General features: G+C 35.6%; 1 pseudogene; it reads right to left on the minus strand.

Moving 5' to 3' along the window:
* Positions 1–3,881: 3,881 nt before the first annotated feature.
* LOC133766035 (succinate dehydrogenase [ubiquinone] cytochrome b small subunit, mitochondrial-like) lies at positions 3,882–4,279 on the minus strand (annotated as a pseudogene).
* Between the last annotated feature and the right edge of the window lie 8,595 nt (positions 4,280–12,874).

The raw sequence follows: 12,874 nt of genomic DNA on the forward strand, positions 1-12,874 counted from the left end.
GAGGCAGAGAGAGAGAGAAAGGTCTTCCATCCGCTGGTTCACTCCTCAAATGGCTGTGATGGTCAGAGCTGGACCATCATGAAGCCAGCAACCTGGAGCTTCCTCCAGGTCTCCCATGTGGGTGCAGGGGCCCAAGGACTCGGGCCATCTTCCACTGCTTTCCCAGGCCATAGTAGAGAGCTGGATTGGAAGTGGAATAGCCGGGAGTCTAGCTGGCGCCCATATAGGATGCCAACACTACAGCTTTATCTGGTATGCCACAGCGCCAGCACCTGCTTTACTATTATTTTAAGTAAAATGTTGTTTGAGGCCAGTGAAATAAGTTAATTTATATATAAGTTGAAACAGAAGAAAGTTAAAAATAATGTTCACTCCTTGACATCATTACAAGATTCTTACTTCATTCTATACTCTGCAGCTAGCTTTACAAAGCTAAAATTTCATGGGTTTTGTGCCAGCTCATTGCACACAGCATTAATTCATTTTTAAGGCTATAACAAACACATTCAAACATTTCTCCTTTGAAAACATCCCAGATAATTTCAGTTTGGGGCCACAGTAATTACAGTTTCCTACATCCTTCTCAAAATCGACTTTGAAAGAGTGGTCCAAATATCTTCTGTTAACTGATATCAATATATCTAGAGATATATCAGACAATTCTATTGAATTTTACTACCATTGAATCTCTGACTTTGTTTGGGATTATGAACAAAATTCTGGATTATTTATCTAATTCTAAAGAGAAAACAAAAACCTAATCTATTGAATTATCTGGAATGGGGTAACTAGTGGTAAAAGAGGAATTTAGAATGAAAAGAAGTCGTGAGTATTCAAATATTTTTCATGATGTGTGACATTTTTAATAGACTCCACAGTGAGTGAGATCATGTGATTCTTGCTTTTCTGTGCTGGGTGTACTTCATTAAATAGAATGACCTCCAGTTCTATGCCTGTTTTTGCAAATGCCAAGATTTTATTCTTTTTCAAGGTTGAGTAACATATTGTCCACTGTGTTTATGTACCACCTTTTCTTTAATTATTCATTAGTGTATTAAAATTTAGGTTATTTCCATTTCTTGGCTATTGTGAATACTGCTGTAATAAAGAGTGCAAGTGTGTCGTCAACAGATGGATTTCATTTCCCTTGGACATTCTAGTAGTGACATTGCTGGATCATATGATGGTTATTTTTAGTATTTTGAGGAACCACAATACTGTTTTCCACAATGGCTGTACTAATTTATATTCCCACCAATGGTGTGCAAGTCTTCTCTATTCTCCATATCCTAACCAACAGCTATTATCTTTTGCCTTCTTGATAACAGCCAATATAACTGGAATGAAGTGATATCTCTCTATTTTTGGTTTGCATTTCTCTAATGATTAGTGATGTTGAGCATGTTTCATTTATCCATTAACCATTTGTATGTCTTCCTTTGACACATGTCTGCTTAAATCTACTACCCATTTTTTAATTGGAGATTGGGTTGTTTATTGGGGATTGTGGTGGTGATTGCATTGAGTTCCTTATATATTCTCAATATTATCCTCTTGTCATAGACATAACTTGAATTCCCACTCCATAAATTGTCTCTTCTCTGTCTTGATTGATACTTTGATGAAATCCCATTTGCCTTCTTCCTCTTTTGAGTTATGTCTTTTGGGATATGATATAGAAAAAAATCTATTCCCATTCAATGTTCCGTGTTTTCCCTGTGTTTTATTCTAGTAGTTTCAGAGTTTCAGGTCTTACATTTAAATCTGTAATCTATTTTGAGTTGATTTTCATACATGGTTGGACAGGGGTCTGGTTTCATGTGCCTGCATGTGGATGTCTAATTTTCCCAGCAATATTAATTGAAAACATTATCCTTTTTCCAATGAATAATTTTACCACTTTGGTCAAAGATCAATTGGTATTACATGCATGAGTTTACTTCTAGGTTCACTATTCTGTTCCATTGATCTATGGACCTGTTTTTATGGCAATCTCATGCTTTTTTAATTATTGTGTCTTTACAATATATATTTTTAAGTCAGGTAGTGTTATTTTTACTCAAGATTATTTAGGGCATTTGAGATCTTTTGTGGTACCAGTAAAATTTTAGTAGTTTTTTTTAGTCTTTTGAAAAATATGAATGAGATTTTGACAAGAGATTGCATTGACTCTGTAAATTATTTTGGGTAGTTTGCACATTTAATGATACTGATTCTTCTAATCCAGGAACATAGGGTGTTTTCCATTTCTTTATGTCCTCTTTAGTTTTTTTTTTCAATTATTTATAGTTTCCATTGCATATTTATTTCACCTCTTTCATTTATTTTAATTTATTTATTTAAATTTACTCTTTCATATTTTTTGTAGCTATTGGACATGTGATTGCTTTTTTGCTTCTTTTATTTTTTGACTTTTTTTGAAAAAATTCACATTTTATTTATGTTGAAATAAACTATACAGAATTTATTTTCTTTACCAAAAATAACAGCGATATTTTCTGTATTATTTTTAGATAAAACACAAAACATTTCTTTTCATAGATTTTTCAGGTTTTGCTTATGAATCAGGACAAGGAAGTAGAGCCATGGAAGAAGTCAGGTGAAAACAGGAAGTCAGTTTTCAGTATCCATAGCCTCTGACACTGACTTGAACATTAAACACAAATGTTCAACATAAACCTGCTAGGACAATGTAGGCTCAACAAAGCAATGTAAACGGCAACATCCAGATATGGAATGACAGTGGTATGTTCTACTGTCAGCTTATTCCTTTAGGACTCATTTGATCAAGATAACATCTACACTGAAATCCTTGTTTGGTGGGATCACAAACTTCTCTCTGGTAATCGTCCATTTCAGAGTTTTAACTCTATTAGTCAAAACTCTTATTAGTCCAAGGTCAATCATGGGCATCATTGCAAACTTCTTAAAATCTATGTCTTCCTCCCACAAATCCTCAGAATTCATTACTTCAAAACATTGCCCAGATAATTGACTTTTTTACGTTTATTTATTTATTTTGAAAAGGTAGAACACATTTTTATTATACATTTTATTTTAAAAAATTATTTTCAATGAATGCATTTTCTCAAGATTGACACAGTGGGAAATAACAATTACTTACAGTTTTATATTTATGCACAGATTATTTTAGGGCAAGTCAAACATTTGAGCATTAAGTCTCAGTTTGGAATTTGAAGTATTTTAATCCACCTACCAGGAGGACCTCTTTCCAAGTGGAACTTATTTAGATGAAGTTTTCTAAGCTTTTCTTTGTAGGATTTAGAAATCTGTAATGTGCATTATCAGCATTTCCTAATTTCAAGGTTTCCCTGGGGACATGTAACCATCAGGAGCTGCTATCATCTGAACAGAGAGGGAGGTTTGCAAATATTCAGCACTAATTTTCCACAGTCTTTACTCATGAATTAAGTCTTTCCCTTTGTCCTTTATTCCTAGGACACCTATGTAAGAGTCTGATCTTGTACTGATAGTAGTAAAGCTCAGTTCCCTTTAAGAGACTGAGAAATTAAAAGGTAAATGCTCATAGACAATTCTTAGTTACACTGCGAGTTTCATGAGAAACTGGGCAACAACTTACCAGAATGCAGAACTCAGTCTCGCAACTTATTAGCTAGCAATTCTCACATCTTTTTCTCAGTGATTAAATTCTGAAAATAACCATGTGATTGGGACAAGTCTGTACACCCATGGCCTTAATCTGTTACTTCCTCCTTTTGGTGAGTTGAATGCATGACAGGACAGAGGCATAAAATCAATTCTTAAGGCATAAACTCAGGAAAGTCAGAACTTCCACAGCATGGCAACAGCTTTGCAGATGCCCACATCATGATAGTTGAAATAACAAAGGCCAGCAAAGGTTAAAGCCAAGAGTGCCAAAAAGCCTGCCTTGGCAGCTTTTTGTAGAGCATCCCATGCACATAGTAACAACTTGTCCAAGGCCCCAGTGACTATGAAGAGTCAGAACTGCTGCCAAGGAGTAGTCCATTGCAGAGCATGGATTCAAATAAGCAGCTGGAAGCAAGCCCAGGAGCAAAACACTGACAACTCTCTCGCCAGTCCAGTGGAAGGATGCAGCCTTAAAACCAGAGTGGCGACTTGGTGACAGGGAAATATGCTGCACTCCACACCATCCTGGGGAAGGCTGGTCCTGGAGAAATGCTGAGACGTGAGTGGGTCTCACCACCAGGCTTCGGAGGAACACAGCTTGACTTTCTTGGGCACCACAAAGGACACTCAACCTCCCAAGAGTCTCCATCTCGCTCGGGAGGGACTTTTTTTTTTAGAGATTTATTTATTTATTTGAAAGTCAGGGTTACACAGAATGAGGAGAGGGGCAGAGAGAGAGAGAGAGAGAGAGAGAGAGATCTTCTATCTGATGGTTTACTCTTCAATTGGCCGCAACCACTGGAGCTGCGCCGATCCAAAGCCAGGAGCCAGGAGCTTCTTCCAGGTCTCCCACATGGGTGTAGGGGCCCAAGGACTTGGGCCATCATCTACTGCTTTCCCAGGCCATAGCAGAGAGTTGGATCGGAAGAGGAGCAGCCAGGACTCGAACTGGCACCTATATTGGGGATGCTGGCACTTCAAGCCAGGGCATTAACCCACTGCACCACAGCGCAGGCCCCAGATAATTGACTCTTAATGTATACTGAAATTACTAGTGTTTGTACATTGACTTCATATCCTGCTAATTTGCACATTTTTTTGTAGATTATACAATCTTTCTGGCAGAATCTTTGGGACTTTCCCATATATAAGATTGTGTCATCTTCAAACTGAAAATTTTTCTGCCTCCTTTCTGAGTTGGATGCTCTTTCTTTCTTTCTCTTGACTAACTTATCTGACTAGGACTTCTAGTACTATGTTGAATGAAAGTAGTGAAAGTCAGCATCCTTGTCTGATTCCAGATGTTAGAGAGAAAGCCTTCAGCTTTCCCAGTTCAATATGATGTTAGCTGTTGGCTTGTTATACATGGACTTTATTATGTTGAGATATGTTCTTTCTATCCTTGATTTACTAGAATTTTTTAAGATTTATTTGAAAAGCAGAGTTAGAGAGAGAGAGAGAGAGAGAGAGAGAGAGAGATCCCATCTGCTGATTGACACCCAAAATGGCTTCAAAAGCCAAGGTTAGCCAGGCAGAAGCCATGAGACAGAAGCTTCTTCTGGGTCTCCTATATAGGTGTAAGGGCCCAAGCATTTAGGCCATTTTCTGCTGCTTTCTCACGCATATTAGCAAAGAGCTGGACTGGAAATGAAGCAACCCAGGACTCAAACAGGTGCCCATGTGGGATGCTGGTGCTATGGATGACTTTACCCATTATGGCACATCCCTGGCCCCTGGTCAAAGCTTTTAATATGAAGGATATTGAATTTTATCAGATGCCTTTCCTGCATGTATTGAAATTATCATATAAATGTTTTTCCTTATTTGACTGATACAATGTATCATGTTCATTACTTGAATATTTTACATCCTTGGCATGAGTACAGCGAGATCATAATGAATAACCTTTTTAGTGTGTTGTTGAATTTAATTTGCTAGCATTCTGTTGAACATTTATTCATCTCTATTTTTCTAGCGTATTGGCCTTGTGTGTGTGTGTGTTGCGTCTTTGGTTTTGTTATCAAGGCAATGCTGGCCTCAAGGAATGAGTTTGGAAGAATCCCCCCTCTTATTTTCTAAAATTATTGAAGAAGGATTGTGGCTAAGTCTTGAGACTAGTTTTGTGGCTTACTATAGGATCTGTTCTAGAGAATGTTCCATGTGCTGTTAGAAGGACATGTATTCTGCAGCTATTGATTGGAATGTTTTGTAGATGTATCTTAAGTCTGATTGATCTACAGTGCAATTTAACTGCTGTTTCTTTGTTGAATTTCTATCACAATGATCTGTCCACTTTTGAAATTGGGGATTAAAGTATCTTATCAATATTTATCTCAATGAAGAGCCTATCTCTCCTTTGGTCTATTAAAATTTACTTTTTTTTTTTTTGTTGGCTCCCATATCAAGTACACATATATTTACGAATGTTATTTTGTTTTTCTCGATTGGATGCTTTTTCATTATATAATGATCTTCCTGATCTCTGTTCACTGCTTTTGATTTAAAATATGACTTACCTGGTTAGAAGTATGGCTATTCCTGCTTTCTTTTGGATTCCCTTTGGTTTATCTTACTTAATCCTTCCTCTTTCAGTATATTTGTATATTAGAAGTATATTAGAACTGAAATGATTTTTTTGTAAGCAAATATAGTTCTGTCTGTTTAAAAAAATTCATGTAGTTCGTTTAGTCACTCTGTATCTTTTAATTAGAGAGTTCAGTCTATTTACATTTAGGGTATTTCTTGATAGGTAAGTCGTACTATTGTCACTCTTGTTTTGTATTTTTCTTCTAATTTCTTTATTTCTCCCTCTCATCCAATATTAATTTGTGATTAGATGATTTTATCTAGTAGTTGTGTTTGATTCCTTTCTTTTATGGTAAGTCTGTTGTCGATTTTTGCTTTGTAGATACCACAGGCTCACAAAACTTCATTGCAGACTATTCTGAAATGATAAGAACTTAATGTTGATTATAAGCATAGGGAAAATATAACTAAAAACAAAAATTCAAGAAATAATACTAAGTAACTCTACATTTATGCTCCATTCCACCTCACTTTTTTTTAAGATTTATTTATTTGTTTTTACATTGGAGTTAAAGAGAGTAGAACGAGAGAGAGAGAGAGAGAAAGAGAGAGATTTCTTCCATGGGCTGGTTTACTCCCCAGATGACCAAAATGGCCACTGGGCCAGGCCAAAGCCAGGAGCCAGAAACTTTATCTCATCTCCCACATGGATGCATGAGCCAATGTTTGGGCAATATTCTGTCATTAGCAGGGATCCAGTCATTAGCAGGGACCCAGATTGGAAGTAGAGCAGCCAGGACACCTAATGGCACCCATGTGGGAACTGGCATCACAGGCAGCAGCTTTGCCCACTATACCACAATGATGGCCCCATATTTTGAGTTCTTAATTTTCCATTTTATCTCTTCTTATATTGCCTACCTCATAGCATCTTAATGTCAAATTTTAATTTTTTGTCTTCAAACTTAAGATATGAGTGGTTTGTAATACCATATTCACAATATTAGAGCATTCTGCATTTGTATAGTTACTCTTACCAGTGAATTTTCTACATTCTAATATTTACTTCAAACTTAGTAGCATCTCTTTCACTCAATTTGAAGAAATGCCTTTAGCATTTCCTTTAACACAGTTCTAACAGTGAAAAATTCTTTCAACTTTTGTCTAGTTATGTCTTTCTCTCACCCTCATATTTGAAGGATAGTGCTGATAGATAACAGTACCCTTGACTGGAAATTTTTTCCTTCAGTACTGTGTGCATCTCATTCCAAGTGTCTTCTGACTTGTATAAGTGTTATTTGCTTCTTTTCTTTTGAAGTCATGAACATACTCTCTTTATCTTTAATCTTGGAGAGCTTAATTAAAGCGTCTTGGGTAGATTTGGTTGCATTGAATATGAATTTGACCTTCGAGTACTTGGATAGATACATCTTCCTTTAGGTTTTGTAAAGGTTCTCTCATTATCTCTTTAAATATGCTTTCTATGCCTTTGTCGTTTCTACATACCTCTTGAACTCCAATAACCTGAATATTTGCTCTTTCTGAGTCGTCTCAAAGTTCTTGTAAGCTTTCTTCATTCTTCTTCATCTTTTGATCCTCCAGCTGTGTACTTTTAAACAGCATCTTCAGGGTCACTGATTCTTTCTTCTGTTTGATATCTTCTGCTACTGATGACTTTTAACAAGTTTTTAATTTCATTTAGTATAATTTTCAGGTAAAGAATTTGTTTTTAATTACTTCCATCTCTATATCCATTGTTTCTATTAGAATATTAAATTATTCACTTGAAGTGCATTGAATTTCCTTTTATTAGCTAATTTGAAATCTTTATCTGAGCATTTGAAAATATGAATTCCTAGATAGTTGGTTTCTGGCACCTCAGTTTGTCCTTTTGGTGTGGTCATCATTCCCTGATTGTTCTTGATGCTTGTTGAAAGCAAGTGTGCCTTGAATGCTTGGTTATAATAACTTGATTCATTTATGGTTGCCCTAGAAATTCTAAGCAGTTGTCCGTTTTCTCTTGGTGTATGTATTCTTCTGCTATTTAAGCACTAGATAGCACAGCAGATAATTTGCCCAGGTTGGATCTTTCTATTATTTTCCATTCATTCTTAGAATACTACCCAAGTTCAAACTTGACCCAAATCATCAGTTGATGTGTTGTTCTGGATGAACTGGGCATATACCTAAAAAAGTACATGCTGTCCCTAAAAGTCTTGTCTGGGCCTATGGCAGGCTCAGAAATTTTGTTCTGTGTCTACCAGCGCCATGATGCTAGATCACACCTTGAGACCACAGTCCATTTAGACTAGTGCTTTCTGAGTAAGACTATAGCCCTCCACACTATGCTCTGTCAGCTGCTCAAGTGTACTCACTGTCCAGTGCTGCTCCTACAAGCACTGTGATGCTGACTGAGGTATAACACTGATCAAGTGAGAACACAGAACTCCACTTGTCACTGAAGCAGGATCAGAGGCTTTGACTGAAATTACTAGACTGGCATAAAAACTGCTCAAATCTGTTCAATGCTGTCTCACCAGCATGGAATTGAGTCCTAAAGTAGTCCTGTGATTGCTCTTTTATCTGTCTGAGGTTATAATACAGATGATAGAGCAGACTCTTAGGTACACAGGCAGGTACTAGATGCATTACACCTGGTCTCACAGTAGCTAGGCTCTGTGTAATCTCTGGGGGTTGAAACTAGGCCTGAGAGAAATGGGTAGTGATACACACAAAAGAAAGCCTGTCTCACCAGGATTCAGGTTTCTACCTGATGCTGAACCACTCTGGAGAGTATCTAGAGGAACTTGGCCTCCAGGTAGAAACCATTAGGATCTGCTCAATTTTGAACTGTATCTGTCCAGCACTGTAGCCCATTGTTGATGACCTTAATCCACTGTTGTTGGGAATGTGAACTGTTACAGCCATTGTGTAAGACAGTATGGAGACATTTCAGAAGTCTGAATACAGACATACTATATGACCCAGCCATCCTACTCCTGGGAATTTACTCAAGGGAAATGAAATCACCTTATGAAAGAGTTATCTGTACCCTCATGTTTATTGCAGCTCAATTCACAATAGCTAAGCTATGGAATCAACCCAAATACCATCAACTGAAAGCTGGATAAGAAAATTATGGGGTATGTACACCATGGAATATTGCACATAGGTAAAAATAAAATGAAATCTATTCATTTGCAACAAAATGGATGAATCTGGAAAATATCATACTTAGTGAAATAAGCCAGTCCCAAAAGGACAAATAACATATGTTCTTACTGATTTGAGATAACTAATAGAGCACCTAAAATGTAATCTATAGAATTTAAATTAACACTTCAAGATGCAATGTTGTTGAAAAGCCAATTTCTTGGCTGTTGAGGACTTTTTTTTCATACAATTTGTTGAACTATGTACTTAGTAGAGAGTTAATCATATGGGTATAAAGTTAATTGAAAATAGATCTTAGTAAATAGTAAGGATGGGAATAGAAGAAGGAGGAGAAAGAGAGGTACAAGGGTGGGTATGGTGGGAAGAATCACTGTATTCCTAAAGTTGTATTTATGAAATACATGAATTTTGTATTACTTAGATAATACTTTTCTGGGGGAAAAATTATGTGAAGATGTATATGATTTTCAAAAATAAATATATACATATATTTTTCTTAAATATAATATGTAATATTTAATACATGTCATGTATGTACCAATATATAATAGTTTTTAACAACTCTATGATAACCTATTAGTTAATTGATGCTTACTAAGAACCATTAGATGTATATTTCTGTGGCTGTAAGATGACTAGGACATGGTTTTTATGTTCAAAAAAGATATAAAAAGAACACATATAAAATAATTTTCATTAATATGAAAAGTGCTGTAGTACAGTTATAATATAATGATTTTATTAACAGCTTCAATTCTTCAGCTTTCCCTGAATCCCTATGACTCGGGAGTTTTTCTCCAGAAGGTGCCATACATTTCCTAATGTAATGTGACTTGTCTGTCTAATTGAATAAAGTAGAAGTACAGTGTACCATTTCTGAACCTAGGTCTCAGGAAGTTATAGATATTTTTATTCATCTTTATTTATACCTCTGCTATTATATCCTTTTTTGCCTTTTAAAATGTTAATTTAAAATATTTGAAATAATACAGAAAATTTAAAAGACCAGTGTAACATGTCACCATATTTGCTTTATGTATAAATATTGTATATATACATATTCACACTATTTTTCCTGAAAGTATGAGTGGATATTTTAGTGTAACATAACATGGGATTCATGATAAAGATTATATAGTAAGAATAGAAGGATATGTTATTCTGCTGTTACCCTGAGGATGTGGCCGTCTGCAGGATGAGCAAGATGCAGCTAAGCTGAATTGCATTCGTCTTTCAGGATGAACCCAATCTTTTAACTACCAGCTGACATTCAGATACATACATACAGCAAATCTAGCCAAGGTCAACAGAGCCATTTAGCTGCTCTATTTGGCTGTTGTTGCCACCAAGGTTTTGTGGGTTTTTTTGTTTGTTTGTTTGTTTGTTTGTTTTGCTACACACATTATTATGCCAATGGCTAATAATATAATGATTATAGAATAGTTAACTCTCCCAGTTAAGATAGATGGATGAACAGGAAATTATGAGGCAGATTAGAAAAATTTTCAAGTACCATGCACAATCTGGTTAAAGTCATGACAATATATATGTCTTGTTGAAGGACAGGTAAACAGATACTTCATGTATTGAATAGCTGAACTGAATATCACTGAATTTCATAGGTCATTTTAACATGGAATGCAATTTAAAGTTAGCCAGGAAAAACCCCTTACAAGCACTTAACTCATTACTATATATGATGCAGGGCTGAAGGAAAGAAGTTAGTGTTCATGGATTGTAAAAATCAGATATGATATTTATTAAGAGATAAATTCAACTAGAATTTTAATTTAGTAGGTAAAACAGATTGAGAAGAAAAGAATTATGAATGAACCTTAGTTGTCATCTTTAGTATTTGAGTCAAAAAACATAGAAGGGTAAGTTCTGAGAAGTAAGTGCCATATAAATTTATGAGGTCTAAGAGAAGAAGCTGATGTGCCCAGTTTTTGAACATAATAAGGAAACCTGAGATATGTAAGTGTAAATTCTCTTTGGGTCTATAGTTCTGGAGAAAACCAAGGAGTCTGCAAGTTGGGCATACATTAGAGAGTAGTTTATAGGTGTGATAGTAGAACAGTGTGTTTCTGTGTGATTACACAATGAATAGCAATATACCCAAATGAACTAGTACATTAGACAAAATAATACAGAGATCTATGTATTCAATATTATAAGATATCAGGAGATAAAGCAGGATTGGAAAACATTGTATTCTAAGAATTGTACTCTGATAACTGCATTATCCTTATCTGTCAGCATGAACTCCTTAATGCTGAAATTACACTTGAAATTTCTCAAATTCAGTGTTAAAATGCTTGCCTTCAGCAGTCACTGCTGTCAGTACTTGTTAAGATAGGGGCTGTGGCTATGAAGTAGAATGAAAATAATTTTTTAAAAAGCTTCAAACATACTTCCTTTTATGGAGATAAAATATCCTTTAGTCCTTAGTTTGAAGTTCTTCTTCTTTCACTGAGCCTCAAAATTTACTGTCCCCCCTTCTTATTGATTTGGTATATTTATCCCACAACATAAAATGTGTATAACACAACCTTTAAAAGTATTTTTAAAATATATTTATCATATTTCATCCTATTCCCTTTCCTATATGTTGGACACTCAACCTCAGTTGAGTCTAAATTTCCCAGATGTTCCTAGAGTCATAGGAGGGTCTGCCAGGGAACAGGGTGTAGAGCATCACAGTCATATATAAAATTTTGTCTTTACACACTTTTAGTGAAAACTGAGGAAGCAACCAAGTTGTGCAGATTTTGCCTGTGCTTTCTAAAAGGGAGTTTTATTTATACTGTACATATTGGTTTTCTAGCAGGTCAATGATCCTCAGAAGGGAGAGACCATTTAGAAAATGTGGTCACATTATGAAAAAAAGTTAGATGGTTTAGAAAATGTAGGGAGAAATATGAGAAAGAATATAACTGTTTTATAAGTATATGAAACAACCTCAGGATAAAGTATGGGCAAAAAAAGTGCCAATCTATATAAGTTTGGAAATGACTGGAGTCTGTAAGACTAAAAGCAAGAGGAATTGCATGTGAGAACTCTTGTGCAGTTGATACAATTGATTTCCACCGGAATACATGTTAACAATTCCAATACTACTATACATTTGTACTGAAACAATAATTAAATAAATTGATAATGGATTGTTAGAGTCAGGCTTTGCACTGTTGGAGTGGGAATGCACAGGAAAGCAAATGAATGAAGCCAGTATGAAGTTCATGGAAGGTAGTAATGGAGTAGAGTTGGAGACATCAATATGAACTATTCTGCAGCATAATATAGATGTGGATGATTGTATGTGTGTGTATACATAAGTGTACATAATATATGTATTGGTTTGTCAATTCAGGGAGCCTACAAGCAATGGTACCCCTAGGCCCATAATACAGATTTCTAATACCACTCTCCACATAAAAAAACAAGAGCGCATCAGAGAAATGATTGACCCTAGAATTGGCCAGAAAGTATACAAGATGAGCCTGGATCAGTGGCAAAAATAAGGAAGTGTTCAAAAAGAAAAAGCTAA

This window comes from Lepus europaeus, chromosome 1 (assembly GCF_033115175.1).
Source record: "Lepus europaeus isolate LE1 chromosome 1, mLepTim1.pri, whole genome shotgun sequence".
NCBI classification, from domain to species: domain Eukaryota; kingdom Metazoa; phylum Chordata; class Mammalia; order Lagomorpha; family Leporidae; genus Lepus; species Lepus europaeus.